At 43.5% G+C, this 17,055-nt stretch overlaps 1 pseudogene; it reads left to right on the top strand.

Moving 5' to 3' along the window:
* The first annotated feature begins 1,074 nt into the window (after window positions 1-1,074).
* LOC128850206 (single-stranded DNA-binding protein 2-like) overlaps window positions 1,075-17,055 on the top strand; it is a 124,301-nt pseudogene continuing 108,320 nt past the window's right edge.

Raw genomic sequence — 17,055 nt, 5'->3', positions numbered from 1 at the left:
TCAGGGAGCATGCGCACAGTTCGAGGTTAAAAAAGTTCTTTCACTGCGCAGGTGCAAGCAGGAAAAGAACTCATTATAAGAAGAAGCGGGGAAAGGTTATGAATATGTATAGGCGTTCTTGGAATTATCATGAATATGTAACACTTTGCTGTATAAAGCCAAGGCAAATTACCACCATGGGCGTGCACATCTTTGGAGGAAAAATTCCCCTGGGTGCCTCAGTGCTGAATAAACATACCTACTTCTCAACTTTACCAGTTGTAAAGTCCTGTTTCCACAAGTCAGTGAGTACTAAAAGAGGATTTGAAGCCCAGCACAAAGGGGTCTAGGTAGAAGGGCCCATGAAATGGTCTCTGAGATGGTCAGAGGGCTCAGGGGTGAGGGTGTTGCAGTGCCAAGCCTTGGTGTGGGCCCCCACATAGTGTAGGACGTGAGGAACATCTCCAGTGGACCAGAGGAGTCAGAAAAGGGGTGGCAGACCCTGAGGTAGTTTGGGGATGGGTGTCAGGGCCTTGCAGTTGCTGAGGGGACTTTTGCAGGGAGTGCAGCTGGCTGAACAACTGTGGGACTAGGAGCTGACTAGTGTTGCTAGCTGTGGAATCCAGTCCGCGCTTTCCTTGTTTCTTTCATGCTCTTCTTCGTCTCGGTAGCAACGGAGGGCAGGTAGCTTGCGCGCTCGGAACAGCGGGTTGTTTAAAATCCTTCTAGAACTGTTTCTAATTCCCCCTTGCACTGGGGAAGGGCGAGCGCAAGCGGGGAAGGGAGGAGGAAGGGGGAGAAGGAGCCGAGAGGGTGAGAGGAGCGAGAGGGAGGAGAAAGAAACAGTCTGTTCTGTTCTCTCACTGTCAATCACCGCGCGGGGGGGGTCAATCACCTACGCAGCGGGCCAATGGGGTGTGTGTGTGTGGGGGGGGGGATATGGTGACTGACTTGTGTGTGTCAGTGTCTCCATGGTGACGGGGCCGTGTGTGTGTGTGTGTGTGTGTGTGTGTGATTGTCTCCATGGTGACGGGGCTGTTCCCGGGGTGGCTGTGATGGCTTGACAGGTCGTGGCAGTCGGAGCTCTGTGCAGGCATGTACGGCAAAGGCAAGAGCAACAGCAGCGTCCCATCCGACAGCCAGGCCAGGGAGAAGTGAGTACAACCTGCCTGACTGGGCGCATACATACGCACATACTTCGCACAACGTAACATTCCTGCTCACGAGTGATATGGCCAGATGCGCCCTCCGGGAAAGGAGCGGGGAGCCCGTGGGGACCGAAAGGGACCGGGCCAGGAGGCAGGGAGGAGTTGGGCCGCGGGGGCCCCGGCTCTCGTACCGCCGTGGGCAGGAAGGACCGACACGGGGGCTGGGGGTTTATGCGGAGGGAGGTGATCGAGGCTGCCCTCCACGCTGCGGGCGAGAAGGATCCGGGAAGGGGTCCCTCAGCGCCCTGCGGCAGGAGAGGTGGCGGGACAGGAGGGGCCGGCAGAGACTGGGTGAGTGGGAAGGAGGGAAGCATACGTCGTGTTGGCGGAGACCATCGCTCCCCCTTCCCTTGCTCCTCAGCGCGGAGGGATGTGGCGTCAGGGAGGGCGACCAGTGAGTCGTCGGCGCGCTAGGGCGAGGACGGAGGAGTGCACTTGGGCGCTGGGGCCAGGGGATGTTTGTGGCAGCGCAAGGTTTTGGGACAAATTTGATAACAAAGAGCCTCAGCCTGGCTGCTGAGGACCGTGCTGCCGCCGGGTGGAGGCGGGGGGATTGGGAACCTCCCACCACTGCTTTGTAACTCTGGCTCTCAACTTTTCACACCGCGTATCTTCCTGCCCTCTCCCCGTTTGTCGTCGTCTTTACCACCTGTCTGGCCCTGCTGTGTCTGGGCCCGGGCTGCGGACAGCGGCCGGGCCAGGGAGGGAGCACGGAGTGAAGTGCAATTGTTGTCCGGGAGTTAAAATACGGTTACTGCAAGCAGGAGGAGGAGATTACTTCCGAGAGATATTGCATTGCAAGAGACAGGGGAAAGCAGCAGTGTGTTCATCGTTTCGTTTATTTTTCGTCCGTTTAAAAAAAAATCAAAAACCTGCAGAAGTGTTATAAGAAAGCAAACAGTCGTTGTGTGTTTGTGTGTGTGTAAAAGGGACACTAAATGCTAGAACTTTGTCAAAATTGGCTAATGCTGAAACAGTCGCAAGAACTACTTCTTTAGTTGTTGGCACTGTGATATGAAAATAGTAAATAAAATCTGCTAAAACCATGTAAGGATTTCTTTATTTAAACATACACAGTAGGAAAAAAAAAGAAAGACTTCAGACTGGGAGAAACTTGACAGTGCATTAGACAAATGCTGAAAACTGACAACATAGCATGTGGATTCAAATGCCCACAGTAAATATAGTGGTTGTTTGGTTGAGTGGGGTTTTAGGAGTTATCCTTTAGATATTATAATGTTATACATTACTTGCAGATATAGGAGGTGCAAAGTAATTGGAAGGAAAAAAGACTTTTGAGTAGTGTCTCTAAGTTCGTTGTAAGTAGTTGTAGCTTTGCTTTGCATTGCTGAGATTGGTTTAGTACAGGCAGGAGGTGATGGCTGTAAAGGAGGGAAAGCCAAATACGGAGGGGGAGAAGGAAGTGTATAAGTGGCTTTAGCCTGCTCAAGGCTACTGAGTCAGTCTGCTGCAGCTTCTAGAAGGTTGAGAGAGGCTGTTGAGAGGGTCCAGTGACCTCTAACTAAAAATATGTTTGCATGTGTCTTCTGCAAAAATAGTATTACCTCAGAATTGCATTTAACATGACAATGAATAATCCGAATACGAGTGATGAGTTTTTGTTCAGTTTGTCTTGAACCTTCAACTAGGAGTGGCTTTGGTTTGTTTTGCTTGTGTGTGTGTGTGTGAGTTGTTTTTTGGGGGGCAGAGAGATGGATTTTGCTACAGTATTTTAGGGACTAGATTAGAGAACATGAGATTCATCTGACCGGGCGAAGAGTAGCCCTATTGGTTTATTTTAATTTCACTGTGCAAAGTCTACCTGATACAAGCTATATACAAAAAAAAAAATCTTTTGATTCCAGGGCTGAAATATTAAAATATTTTCAGTCTTTTTTTTCATTTTAGCTGACTTTTCTTCCTGTGTCCTGCTGACTTTTTTGTAAGGGTGCAAGAGCTCTTAATCCCAACATGCAAGAAGTTGGGCAGGAGAGGCAGGAGGCCAGCTTGGCTAAGTCAAGACTTAGCCAAACTAAAACACAAACCCAAAATCCTTAGGCAGTGGAGGCAGGGATACACATCCTAGGGAGACTCTAGGGATATGGCCCAAGAGTGAAGGGATGGGATCAGGAAAGCCAAGATACAGCTGGAGCTGAACTTGGCTAGAGGCATAAAAATCTTAGAATCATAGAAACATTTAGGTTGGAAAGGACATTTAAGATCATCAAGTCCAACTGTTAACCTAGCACTGCCAGCTCCACCACTAAACCGTATCCCTAAGCGCCACACCTACCTGTCTTTTAAATAGCTCCAGGGATGGTGACTCAACCACTTCCCTGGGCAGCCTGTCCAAATGCTTGAACACCCTTTTGGTGAAGACAGTTTTCCTAATATCCAATCTAAACCTCCCCTGGCACAACTTGAGGCCATTTCCCCTCATCCTATCACTTGTTACTTGGGAGAAGAGACTGACACTCACCTTGCTACAAACTCATTTCAGGTAGTTGTAGAGAGTGATAAAGTCTCCCCTTAGCCTCCTCTTCTCCAGACTAAACAGCCCCAATTTCCTCCGCTGCTCCTCATAAGACTTGTGCTCCAGACCCTTCACCAGCTTCATTGCTCTTCTCTGGACACACTCCAGAACCTCAATGTCTTTCTTATAGTGAGGGGCCCAAAACTGAACAGAGGATTAGAGGTGCGGCCTCACTAGCGCCAAGTACAGGCGGACAATCACTTCCCAAGTCCTGCTGGGCACACCATTTCTGTTGGCCTTTCAGGCCACCTGGGCACACTGCTGACTCATGTTCAGCCAGCTGTCAATCAACAAACACCCCCAGGTCCTTTTCTACCAGGCAGCTTTCCAGCCATTCTTCCTAACCCTTTAGCGTGTCATGGGGTTGTTATGACCCAAGTGCAGGACCTGGCACTTGGTCTTGTTAAATCTCATAAAAACTGGCCTCCGTCCATCCATCCAGCCTGTCCAGATCCCTCTGTATAGTCTTCCTACCCTCAAGCAAATAAACACTCTTGCCCAAGTTGATGTTGTCTGCAAACTTACTGAGGGTGTACAAGATCCCCTCGTCCAGATAACTGATAATGTAATTAAACAGAACTGGCCCTACAACTGAGCCCTGGGGAACACCACTTGTGACCAGTTACCAACTGGGTTTTGCTCTGCTCACCACAATTCTCTGGGCTCGGCCATCCAGGCAGTTTCTTACTCAGTGAAGAGTACACCTGTCTAAGCCATGAGCAGACAGTTTCTCCAGGAGAATGCTGTGGGAAACAATGTCAAAGGCTTTTTTAAAGTCCAAGTAATTAACATCTATAGCCTTTCCCTCATCCACTGAGTCACCTTGTCATAGAAGGAAATTCAGTTAGTCAAGCAGCACCTGCCTTTCATAAACCCATGTTGACTGGGCCTGATCACCTGATTGTCCTGTATGTGCTGTTTGATGGCACTCAAGATGATCTGCTCCATGACCTTCCCTGGCACTGAGGTCAGACTGACAGGCCTGTAGTTCCCTGGATCTTCCTTCCAGTCCTTCTTGTAGATGGGCATCACATTTGCTAACCTCCAGTTTACTGGGACCTCCCTTGTCAACCAGACCTGCTGATAAATGATGGAAAGTGGCTTGGTGAGCACTTCTGCCAGCTCCCTCAATACCCTTGGGTAGATTCCATTTGGCCTCATAGACTTGTGTGTGTCTTAAGTGGTGTAGCAGATTCAGCCAGGCTGATCGTCTTCCCTGCTGGCTCATGGAGATGGCCTGCTCCTGTGCCTTTAAGATTTTCTCCTTAAAGAATATCCAGCCTTCCTGGACTCCTTTGCCCTTCAGGACTGCCTCCCAAGGGACTCTGTCAACCAGGCCCCTAAACAGGCCAAAATCTGCCCTCCTGATGTCCAAGGTGGCAGCTCTGCTAACTGCATTCCTTCCTTCTCCAGGAACCAAAACCTCTATCACTTCATGATAGCATGTCCAAGATGTCCTCCAACCGTCACATCACCCACAAGTCCTTCTCTGTTTGCAAACAACAGGTTCAGCGAGGAGCCTTCCCTAGTTGGCTCACTCACCAGCTGTGTCAGGGAGTTATCAGCCACACACTCCAGGAACCTCCTAGACTTTCATCTCCACTGCGTTGTATTTACAGCAGACATCTGGTAAGTTGAAGTCCCCCATGAGGTAAAGAGCCTTGTCTGACATATCCCTCCCCCTCTTGAAGCTGCTGAAGAGGGCTGCTGTCTTTCTGAGTCGTGGGGTGGAGAGGGGACAGATGGAGGTCTGGTGGCCACTCCACATCAGCATCCATATCAAAGCCCACCTGTGCAGCAAGGATGAGTCGGGGAGAATGAGCCATTATGTCTCTGCCACTCGTTTGCCTATCAGGATGACTAAACTGGCACCTGGTCATCCCCTCCCTTATCAGATTTACACCATAGATTAATAAAATTTGTGAAAAGAAATCTACAGATGTTGCACTTGGGTGATTTAGACTATGAGTTTTTGTGACGGAAGCATCCTGATCTATGACCCTGGATTTTCTGGATTCCTACATGGTTGGTGGGGATTAAGCAATCCACTGTGTCCCATACCATCAGGCGCCACTGACCAAAGTAAAGGAGATGGGCTGACTGGTACCCCAGATGTTATCACTCCAGAATGAACTATAAGAGAATGAGAGGACAAGCCTTAATCAGAGCTCCCTCTCAGATGGTCTGAGATCCCCCACCGACGTCAACAATCTACAAACACCGAACACCAGAGCGTTTGCAGAAACTTCACTGGCAGCAACTTCTTCAGGGAAGCATCTAAAGACTTTATCACCGAACTCCGTACAGGTCATATGGTCCCTCACAAATCCTTATAGGATGCTAATATTGATTAGAGTTAAGCTTAATATTCTTGACTTAGAATTGTAACATTATAGGTAATAAACTAACTGTTTAAATGCAGTTCTGGGTTCTACTATGTCTCCCTCAGGGTGTGACATTGTCCCAGCTGCTTATAGAATATTTCATCTGCCTCTTCATCTTGGTTGGATAGTCTCACCTTGATATCTGCCTTGTTGACCTTTCCTCTGATTCTTACCCAGTAAGAAAAAGGGATTCTTTAGGTACATAGGACAACAAAGGAAGATGAAAGAAACTTTACCCCCCCTCCCCAATGACTGAAATGGGAGACCCGGCTACAACCAGCATGGAGAAGGCTGAGGTACTCAACAACTTTTTTGTCTTGGTCTTCACTAGCAAGTGCTCTAGCCATGCAACCCAACTCAGAGTATCCAAAGGCAGGGACTGGGGGAATGAAGAACTGCCCACCATAGGAGATGATCAGGTTTGAGACCATCTAAGGAACTTGAGTGTGCATAAGTCCATGGGACCTGATGAGATGCATCCAAGGGTCCTGAGGAAACTGGCAGATGAAGTTGCTAAGCCACTATCCAACATATTTGAGAAGTCGTGTCAGACTGGTGAAGTTCCCAGTGACTGGAAAAGGGGAAACATAGCTCCCATTTTTAAAAAGGGAAAAAAGGAAGACCTGGGGAACTATAGGCTGATCATCAGTCTCACCTCTGTGCCTGGCAAGATCATGGAGCAGATCTTCCTGGAAACTATGCTAAGCCACATGGAAAACAGAGAACTGATAGGTGACAGCCAACATGGCTTCACTAAAGGCAAATCATGACAAATTTCGTGTCTTCTACAACAGGGTTACAGCATTGGTGGATAAGGGAAGAGTGACTGATGTCATCTACCTGGACTTGTGCAAAGCATTTGATACTGTCCCACATGACATCCTTGTCTCTAACTTGGATAAACATGGATTTGATAGGTTGACCACACAGTGGATAAGAAATTGGCTGGATGGTTGCACTCAAAGAGTTGCAATCAATGGCTCTGTATCTGGGTGGAGATCAGTGACAAATGGTGTCCCTCAGGTGTCTGTATTAGGACCAGTATTATTTAACATCTTTGTTGGGGACAGACAGTGGGATTGAGGGCACTCTCAGCAAGTTTGTGGATGGCATCAAACTGAATAGTGTGGTTGATACTCTAGAGGGAAGAGATGCCATCCAGAGGGACCAGGACAGGCTTAAGAGGTGGGCCTGTGCAAACCTCATGAAGTTCAACAAAGCCAAGTGCAAGGTCCTGCACCTCGGTCAGGGCAGTCCCAAACATGGATACAGGCTGAGTGATAAATGGACTGAGAGCAGCCCTGCGGAGAAAGACAACTGAAAAAATAATTGCTCGTGTATAGATTATCTTATATAAAACACTTAAATGGTTTTATTTTAAATCATGGGCTAGTTTAGTGAGGAGTATTTTTCAAGTCTGGAAAGGTGTGTGTTTTTTTCAATTTTTTTTTGTAATCAAGGATATAATATATTTTACAGATTGATCCAATGCCAAATACGTTTGTAGTGTAGTACCTCACTATAAGCTACCTTTAATATTTGCCTTTTGACATTTGGTAATTTCTATTAAATAAAATGAAGATATTTTGTAAGTCACTTACAGAAGCCTCTGGCAAGTTTTCAGTTCCAAAGATGGCATTCATTTTATGGTGTTTCTCTTTGTCCCTCCTCTGTGACTTTGGGGATAAATTACCTATTTTTTTTATGTAGCTTAACAACAAATCTGAAGTTTGGATAGATGAATTCAGGAAAAATATTATCAAACTTTATACCACAGAGGTATAAACTGTACAGCTGTGTACAGCACAGCTAGGTAAAACCCCCAAAATGAAGGCATGACATCTGTAAAGTGTAAAGAAGATGAAAAGAGAAAAAACATAAATGTTTTTACCCCACTTCCTCCCATTTTGGAATAGTTGTTCCAAATTGAGGATTCAGGTCACCCTTATTACATAATGGATGATAAAGTCGTATTAAACAATTGTTCTACTCATGCTGTGTCAGAGCCAAATAATGGCTCATCTAAACTGTTAAAGGAAAAAGTCTAAAATTTTTCTTAGTATCTTCCTTCTTATTTTGTCACAGCAAATGTATCTTTTTACTTTTCTTATTCCTTAAAATTGGATTAGTTCAGATTAGGAGTTTGGACCTCTTAACATTTCACTGAGTGGCAAAACTCTATTGAACTTTAAATCTCGGAGAAAGAAGGATCGGATCATGCAAATTTTATATCCAGTTGTAAACTTTTTTAAACAGCACTTCTGTTAGCATTCTCAAATAGTAATATCTGTAGATATAAACAGTTTTTAAAGTTAGGAAAAAGAAATTTCTAAAAATATTTTAAAATCCATGTTATAAGCAAAATCAATTTCTGAAGGGATTAGCTGGTTTGTGTTCAGTTATCTTGATCTTTCAGCAGTCCTCTAAACCAGTTTTTTCGCAAGATGCTTTTTTCTTGTTGGGGCTCACAAGCATGCAAATTTTGTTTAAAAATTACCAGATCATTAGAGACTTCTATTTCATTTAGTAAAAAAGGTTGCATGATCAAAGTAACAATGTAGAGACAAGCATTAAAATCTATTGATTTCTTTGCAGATTAGGGTAGGAGAGAACCAAAAGAAAGTGAGAATATTTGATTGCCATGAACATAGTATTCTTGCTCCATTTATTTGCACGACCCTACTTGTAAATGTCTTGTAAGTTTGATCCCTGCCAATTCGCTGCAGGAAGGAAGATGGGCATTTTTCTCTTTTTACTTTTCCACATAGCTTGCACTGCCTTGAAAAAACAGAAAGTGTCCTCTTTGTTTCTCCTCAAGTCTGTATTGGTTGATTGGCTGTTTGAGTGTATGAGTCTTGTATATGAATGGTTTGAGTGCTTGCTTTGATATATATCTCTTCTCAGGCAGAAAAACAGTGAAAATTACACAATTTCTGTCTTTTAAAAAAAATTTTGATGATACCAATATCGTTCTCCATATATACAGAAAAAATTAGCAATGCTTTCCTCATTTGATTCTGCTGCTCTTAAGCAAACCTCTGTGATTTCCTAAGGTTTTGGAGGGTTTGTGGATTTCTGGAGAACAGTGTGGATTTTTATTATTACTTGAAAAGACAACTTGCATGTATTTACATTACTAAGGTTATCTTTGCCACTGAGATATCTTTGCTTTGTCTGTAAGCTACATAAAAATAAGATACAGATTGAAAATTCATTACCATTAATGATAATTTTTCTGTTTGTCACTGGGAAATGGTGAGATAGATAGTTTTTCAAGCTTCAAGTGGTGAAAGATACTGATACCTGCCCTGCTCTTCCCTAACCCCTGAAATCCCAACCAACCAACCAAAATGGATAGTTTAATCCAGACTGCTTTACAAAATTCAGATTTGACATTTGCACACTAGTTTCATCCATTAGGCCTACCTTATAAAATATGACACTGCTGTCTGTAACAATGTAGAAGTTGCAGGAATACTGTTTGGGATGTCTACGAACATACAATTTTTGCAATTTTATGAGAATATATTTTTTTAATAGGGAAGGTTCTGGAAATGATAACTATTTCTCAGTATTTATTGTTATTCATGGTGCTTCAAGTGCTCTTTTATATTGTGCTGGTATATTGGACAGCATATCCAAGCATTTCACATAATGTATATGCTATAATTCAGAGCACTAAGAGTAATTGTTCTTGCACTGCAGATTTAACAGGTCACTGACAGACACAATGATAGCTACAATGGACCATAGAAGCATGCTTCAGATTACCAATGTGCTGAAACATATACCTAAATTTTAAGTGTATTTCCTACTGTGGGGCTACTTGTATGCATATAGTTAAGCTCATGCTGAAGTGCTTTATTGGACTGAAAAGGCAAGAAACAAAGGAGACAGTAGTTAACAGAAACAGATATATATTATTAATTAATTTGGCTGAAATTATAGGCACACAATAATGTCATCAAGTATTAAAGTAGCCAAACAAGATTTTTATAACTTTGCCAAACTTTAACTGTTTGGGCTGAAAATATGTAATGACATATATATGCCTTGTGCTGATTTATTTAATTACTGTGGGTGTAAAATCTTGGTTGAAAATATTTTGACTGGTTTTGAAAATTAGAAAAAGCAAAAAAATATATTTTCCAATGTTTTAAAGGTTCTGGAAACTTTTACTGTGGAAACCGATAGTACCACTCTCCTTTAGAACACTTGAAATTTGGTTTAAAAAGCATGAGGGATTTTATTCCATGGATGCCTTTTGCCATTTGAATGACAAAGCATCTGGATTTAGCCGGGATACAAGCCTTTAAAAAAAAAATCAGTTCACATGCTTAGGGTTTACTAACTGTAATCTGTGAATATTTCAATTTTTTTTTGTGAGAATACTGCAAAGATGCATTCTGACTAGACTGTGCACGTGATATTCTCATGGATTTGAGTGAGCAAGCCCTGTATATTTGGATTCTGTGACACACATAACCTTTCCCATTCAGTGCCAGAACATGCAGTAGCCAAGGGCTTATGGGTGAAAACAGGCTTTTTCTGTAAGGAGTTAAGAAACTGCACCTGGCAGCATAGGAGACATGATCTAAGGTGCTAAGTGGGGGACATGGGATACTGGCTAGAGTTCACTTGTGGATGGAAACTTTGTATGAAGAGCTGGGCTGAATGTCAATTGTTAGAGAAAGGAATTGGATTGGACCTTGGATAAGAAGAATTGGAAAGGAATATGGAGAGTGCAATGAGAGAACTGGAACTGACTAGGCAGAGGGACTGAAAAAAGAACTGAAGAATATGAGAATACTGAGATCAGAGGAAAAACTTGGAGAGAAATTTGGGACTGGGCACTAATGAGAAGGAGGATGTAAATATGAGTGATTGGAACCTACAGTTGAGAGATAGATGGAGGAAACAGAGATAAATGAGATTTGGCTTGTGAAGGAGACTGGAGTGAGTAGAATAGAAATAGCAGTTCTAGAGAATTACTCTCTAAGACAACTGGCAGTGAGTCTAGACAGGGAAAATGAACCTGGTACAAATTAGAGAATAAAACCAAAACAACAATGCAAATATCTTGAAGGAGGCAAATCAGAAAGAGGAAGAGCCTGCTTTCCTTAGGGAATGAAGCTAAAAATGTAGAATGGAATGGTTTTGGTTCTAGTCCAACTGCCCCTTCAGGGCTGACAAAAGTTAAAGCATGTTATTAAGGGTATTGTCCAAAGGCCTCTTAAACACTGACAGGCTTGGGGCATTGACCACCTCTGTAGGAAGCTTATGTGGTCATGTGATTCAGGATGGTTGGACTTGATGATCCTTATGGGTCCCTTCCAACTTGAGATGTTCTATGGTATGGTAATTGCGTAGAGCTGCTTAATGATGATCATTCCATGAACCTGCAGGGTGTAGAAAAGGTCATGCTCCTGTGCAGTATAATGTGTTATCTTCATGTAGGCAATTAAAAACTGCTTAAAATGGTTACTTTTTAGACTGTTCTGCAAAATCTTCCTTGGACACCAGAAAGAATGCAGGTAGATTATAGTCCTTCTCTCTGAATATTCTGTAACTAAAACTACAAGCCTTCTCATCTATGTTGTTTGGGATTAGGGCCACTTAGTTACTGTTCTACGTAGATTTATAAAAGGGCCAGAATGGAATGCTGTTCCAGGTTGAGTTCAAAATGAAGTTTCTTTTCTGATGTCTGCTTGGTTGAGGCATAGACCCCTAAGTTCAAACTGTTTCAGGGACATTAATAATCTGATAATAAATAGCTGTTGATTCAAATACTATGAGAATGACCTCCATGCTTCTTTAGTCGTTAGGATATTTCTTCTAATCCCAAGAAGGTAACAAGTAAAACCATAAAATCTCTTTAGGTGCATATTTCTTGCTTTGGTAGACATAGAAAATGAAACATTAATTTATGATCCTTTCTAAGAAGTTAAAAGGTTGCAGTAATCAAGACCATAGCATCCTGGTTTTCTTTCTTTTCTTTTCTTTTCTTTTCTTTTCTTTTCTTTTCTTTTCTTTTCTTTTCTTTTCTTTTCTTTTCTTTTCTTTTCTTTTCTTTTCTTTTCTTTTCTTTTCTTTTCTTTTCTTTTCTTTTCTTTTCTTTTCTTTTTTTTCTTTTCTTTTCTTTCCTTTCCTTTCCTTTCCTTTCCTTTCCTTTCCTTTCCTTTCCTTTCCTTTCCTTTCCTTTCCTTTCCTTTCCTTTCCTTTCCTTTCCTTTCCTTTCCTTTCCTTTCCTTTCCTTTCCTTTCCTTTCCTTTCCTTTCCTTTTCTTTCCTTTTCTTCCCAACACCCCATCCAACCTGGCCCTGAACACCTCCAGGGATGGGGCATCCACAACTTCCTTGAGCAACATTGCCGGCTCATGTCGAGCTTCTCATCAACCAGCACCCCCAAGTCCTTCTCTGCAAGGCTGCTCTCAAGCACGTCATCCCCCAGAATGTCCTGAAATCGGGGATTGTCCTGACCCAGGTATAAGACCTTGCACTTGGCCTTGTTGAACCTCATGATGTTCACACAGACCTACTTCTCTAGCCTGTCCAGGTCCCTCTGGATGACATCCCATCTTTCCGGTGTGGCAACTACACCACTCAGCTTGGTATCATCTGAGAGTGCACTCAATCTCGCTGTCAATATCATTGATGAAGATATTAAACAGCACTGGTCCCAGTATGGACCCCTGAGGGACACCACTCGTCACAGATCTCCATCTGGACTTTGAGCCATTGACCACTACTCTCTGAATATGACCATCCAACCAGTTTCTTATCCACTGAATAGTCCACCCATCAAATCCATATCTCTCCAATTTAGAGAGAAGGATGTTGTGTGGGACTGTGTCAAAGACTTTACAGAAGTCTAGATAAATCACATCCGTTGGTTTACCCATGTCCACGGCTGCGGTTACCCCATCATAGAAAACCACTAATTTAGTCATACAGGACTTGCCCTTGGTGAAGCCATGCTGGCTGCCATTAATCACCTCTATGTCCTCCATGTCCTTTAGCATGTCTTCTAGGAGGATCTGCTCCATGATCTTCCCAGGCACAGAGGTGAGGCTGACAGGTCGGTAGTTCCCAGGGTCGTCTTTTCTACCCTTTTTAAAAGTGGGCACAATGTTATCCTTCTCCCAGTCCCCAGGGACATCTCCTGATTGCCATGATTTTTCAAATATCATGGAGAGTGGCTTGGTCACCACATCAGCCAGTTCCCACAGGGATGCATCTCATCAGTTCCCACAGACTTCTATATGTTCAAGTTCCTCAGGTGGTCACAAACTCCTCCACAGTGGGAGGGGCTTTGCCCACCGGTCACCATCTTGTTGTCCCATGACCCAGGAGGGGTGAGGAAAGTGGTTGTCAGTGAAGAATGAGGCAAAAAAGTTGTTGAGTACCTCAGCCTTCTCCTCATCTTTTGATTCGAGGTCACCATTTTCATCCATCAGTGGGGGTACATTCTCTTTGACCTTCCTTTTCTGATTGACGTACCTGTATAAGCCCTTCTTGTTGGTCTTCACTTCCCTTGCCAAGTTCAGCTCTAGCTGCATCTTGGCCTTCCTGATCCTATACCTTCACAACCAGGCAGCATCCCTATCCTCTTCCCTGGTTAACTGTCCCTGTTTGCACTGATTGTGCAGTTCCCTCTTGTTCTTGAGTTTGACCAGCAGATCTCAACTCAGCCACTCTGGTCTCTGCCCTTTCCTGCCTGATTTTCTACATACGGGGACGGAGCACTCTTGTGCTTCATGGAAAGCATTCTTAAATATTTACCAGATCTGTTCCACTCCCTTGTCCCCGAGGACCATGTCCCAGGGGATCCTACTGAGTAATTCCTTGAAGAGTTGGAAGTCTGCTTTCCTGAAATTTAGGATCCTGACTATACTCCTCACTTGTCTTTTCTACCCTTTTTAGAAATGGTCACAACATTACCCTTCCTCCAGTCACCAGGGACTTCTCCTGACTGCCATGACTTTTCAAAAATCATGGAGAGTGGCTTGGCAACCACATTGGCCAATTCCCTCAGGACTCTGGGTTGCATCTCTTCAGGTTCCATATATGTTCAGATTCCTCAGGTGTTCATGAACCTGATCTTCCTTTACAGGGGGAGGGGGTTTACCCCCCTGGTCACCATGTTGTTGCCCCATGTCCCAGGAGGGGTGAGGAGAGTGGTCATCAGTGAAGACTGAGGCAAACAAGTTGTTGAGTACCTCAGCCTTCTCCTCAGCTGTTGGTATGATGTCACCATTTTCAAACATCAATGGGGATATATTCTATTTAACCTTCTTCTTCTGATTGACGTACCTGTTGAAGCCCTTCTTGTTAGTCTTCACTTCCCTTGTCAAGTTCAGCTCCAGCTGCGCCTTGGCCTTCCTGACCTCATCCCTACACAACCGGGCAGCGTTCCTATACACTTCCCAGGTTACCTCTCCCTGCTTGCACTGCCAGTGTAGTTCCCTCTTCTTCTTTAGTTTAACCAGCAGGTCTTGACTCAGCCACGCTGATCTCTTCCCTTCCCTGCCCGATTTCCTACATCTAGGGACTGAGCGCTCTTGTGGCTCATGGAAAGCATTCTTAAAAAAATGTATTTGAGTAGAATAATCTGACAGATATGTGTAAAATCCCTGGGAAACCTTTTGTGGAAAATCCGGATGGGACCATCCATTGATGATCCACTGGAACAGATGAATCTAATTATGACACAGCTTTTTTTTTCCCAAGCCCAAAGGGAACACTGTGGGTTTGTTCTGATGGAAATCTATATTCTCACATAAATCCCAATGAGCACTCTGGACTCCGCTGTGGAGTTGGGCTCCCAACAATGTGTCCCTCTAGAATGTTATCACATCTACCATCACCCCTGTCAAAGAGACTTTAACGAGATGTAGGACACTTTTATTTGGATTCATGGATAATGCCCAATTATTATTCATTTGTACAAAGAATTTATTTGGCCTTTAGATCAGTCTTTATGCCAGGAAGTTTGATCCGGGTACATCAGTTTGCCATTGAGAATATCACTTGGCAAGTGTCACTATTAAGTAACTGGTCACAGGTAACCTTTGGGGCCATGAACTGTCAAATACAGGCTGTTTCTAAAATTATTTTACAAAACCGGTTAGCATTAGATATGATTTTGTTAAAGGAAAAAGATGTATGTGGATTATTGAATTATTCTATTGATGAGTGTTGTATTGCTATACCAAATGTATCATCCACAGTGGAAGAAGCTCAAAGGGTTTTAGCAACTATTGGAGCCCATATGAGTGAATTGTTCATGAGAGCACAACCTGGAACCCTATTGGATGGGTTACGGGGTTTTTACAAAAATTTGGGATTAGTATTCAAGATTGGATAGCTTCACTGGTAGAATATATGATAGGATTTGTTATTATCGTTGTGGTTATAATAATTATGTTATCTTGTGTTAAGCAAGTGTTTGTGAATGTAGTAGTCAAACGTGTGGATGCTTTGATGATCACTTCCGAATGTGACATGATTCCTATTATTGAGGATAATCATGGTATTTGCCATGATACTCCTCAATATTTTGACATGCTCTGATTAATTTTAATAGACAGATGAGTGACGAAGCCACGGGGTGGAAATGACATATCTCTCCCCTCCTTGAAGCTGCTGAAGAAGGGCTGCTTTGCTAAGCTACGGGGTGGAGAGGGGAGAACACAGCAGTGATAGCGATGACAAAGATAAAAACAAAATGGATGGAAGGACGATAAGTGAAAGGTGGAGAAAAATACAAATGGATGGTTTAAGGAATGGGAAATCGCTTGCATTGGCTTTTCCTGTCATAGTACGACCAGGACAACCAGCTCAGTATCAAGTATTTAACTGGGAATTAATAAAAGAAGTAAGGAAAGCAGTAATGCAAAATGGCTTACAAGCACCTTTTACCCAAAGGTTGTTAAAAAATATTTTAGATGGTCAGCTTGTGACACCATATGACTGCCAACAATTAGCCTCATTGATTTTGAGCCCCATGCAGAAATTATTCTGGAGATATAGACTCACAAAATTTGCCGAAGTAATGGCTGTGGACAACTTGGGGAGACAACCAGGGGACCCTCACTATGGTGTAGGGGTTCAACACTTAATGGGCACAGAACCATTTGCTACCCCTGAAGTACAAGCTCGGATGGCACCAGATATTTTGAGAGATGCTGCACAAATAGCCCTGAGGGCATTTCTCACAGTGCCTGAATCTGGAAAAAGGCCAGTGTCGTTTACTGCGATTAAACAAGGAGCTACAGAACCATATAGGACATTCATTGATCGTTTGCATGAGGCAGTAGAAAAGCAAATTGAACATCCTGAAGCGAGAGAGTCCTTGATGTTAAAATTAGCTATTGAAAATGTGAACGTGGACTGTAAGAAAGTATTACTTAGCTTGACACGAAACGCGACCTTGGTAGAGATGGTAAACGTGGCAAATCGGGTAGGCTCTCTGAAACAACAACAACAGATGTTAGCAGGGGCATTTGCCACTGCCATGAAGCCTTTAAGAAGTTTAAAAAAAGATGTTATAACTGTGGCCAGCCAGGACACCTTGGCTTCCAGTGCAGTACGGGTCATTAGGGGATCAATACAACAAATCAGTTGGGGACAGCAGAACGTAAAGCCCCAGGTGTGTGTCCTCGATGTTAGAAAGGTAGCCATTTTTCTAATCGTTGTCGATCATGGTATACGCAAGACGACACACCCATCCCACAGGCACAGGGAAACTGGAGGCGCAGAATGGAGCAGGGTCACGCAAAGACACAAATGCCCCTGAAAGTAAGTGGATCGCAGTCCCTAGAAAACAACAATCAGGATGTTTGGATCAACTGGTTGCGAAAAATAGAGGAAGTGCCAGAATGGATGTCATAACAACCGAGGATAAAACTTTAATGAGTACTAATGTCCACAAGGTGGCGTGCAATGCACAC

Source organism: Cuculus canorus, chromosome W, assembly GCF_017976375.1.
Source record: "Cuculus canorus isolate bCucCan1 chromosome W, bCucCan1.pri, whole genome shotgun sequence".
NCBI lineage: Eukaryota > Metazoa > Chordata > Aves > Cuculiformes > Cuculidae > Cuculus > Cuculus canorus.
Note: the sequence above shows the minus strand (reverse complement) of the source record. Positions and strands in the feature narration are given on the sequence as shown.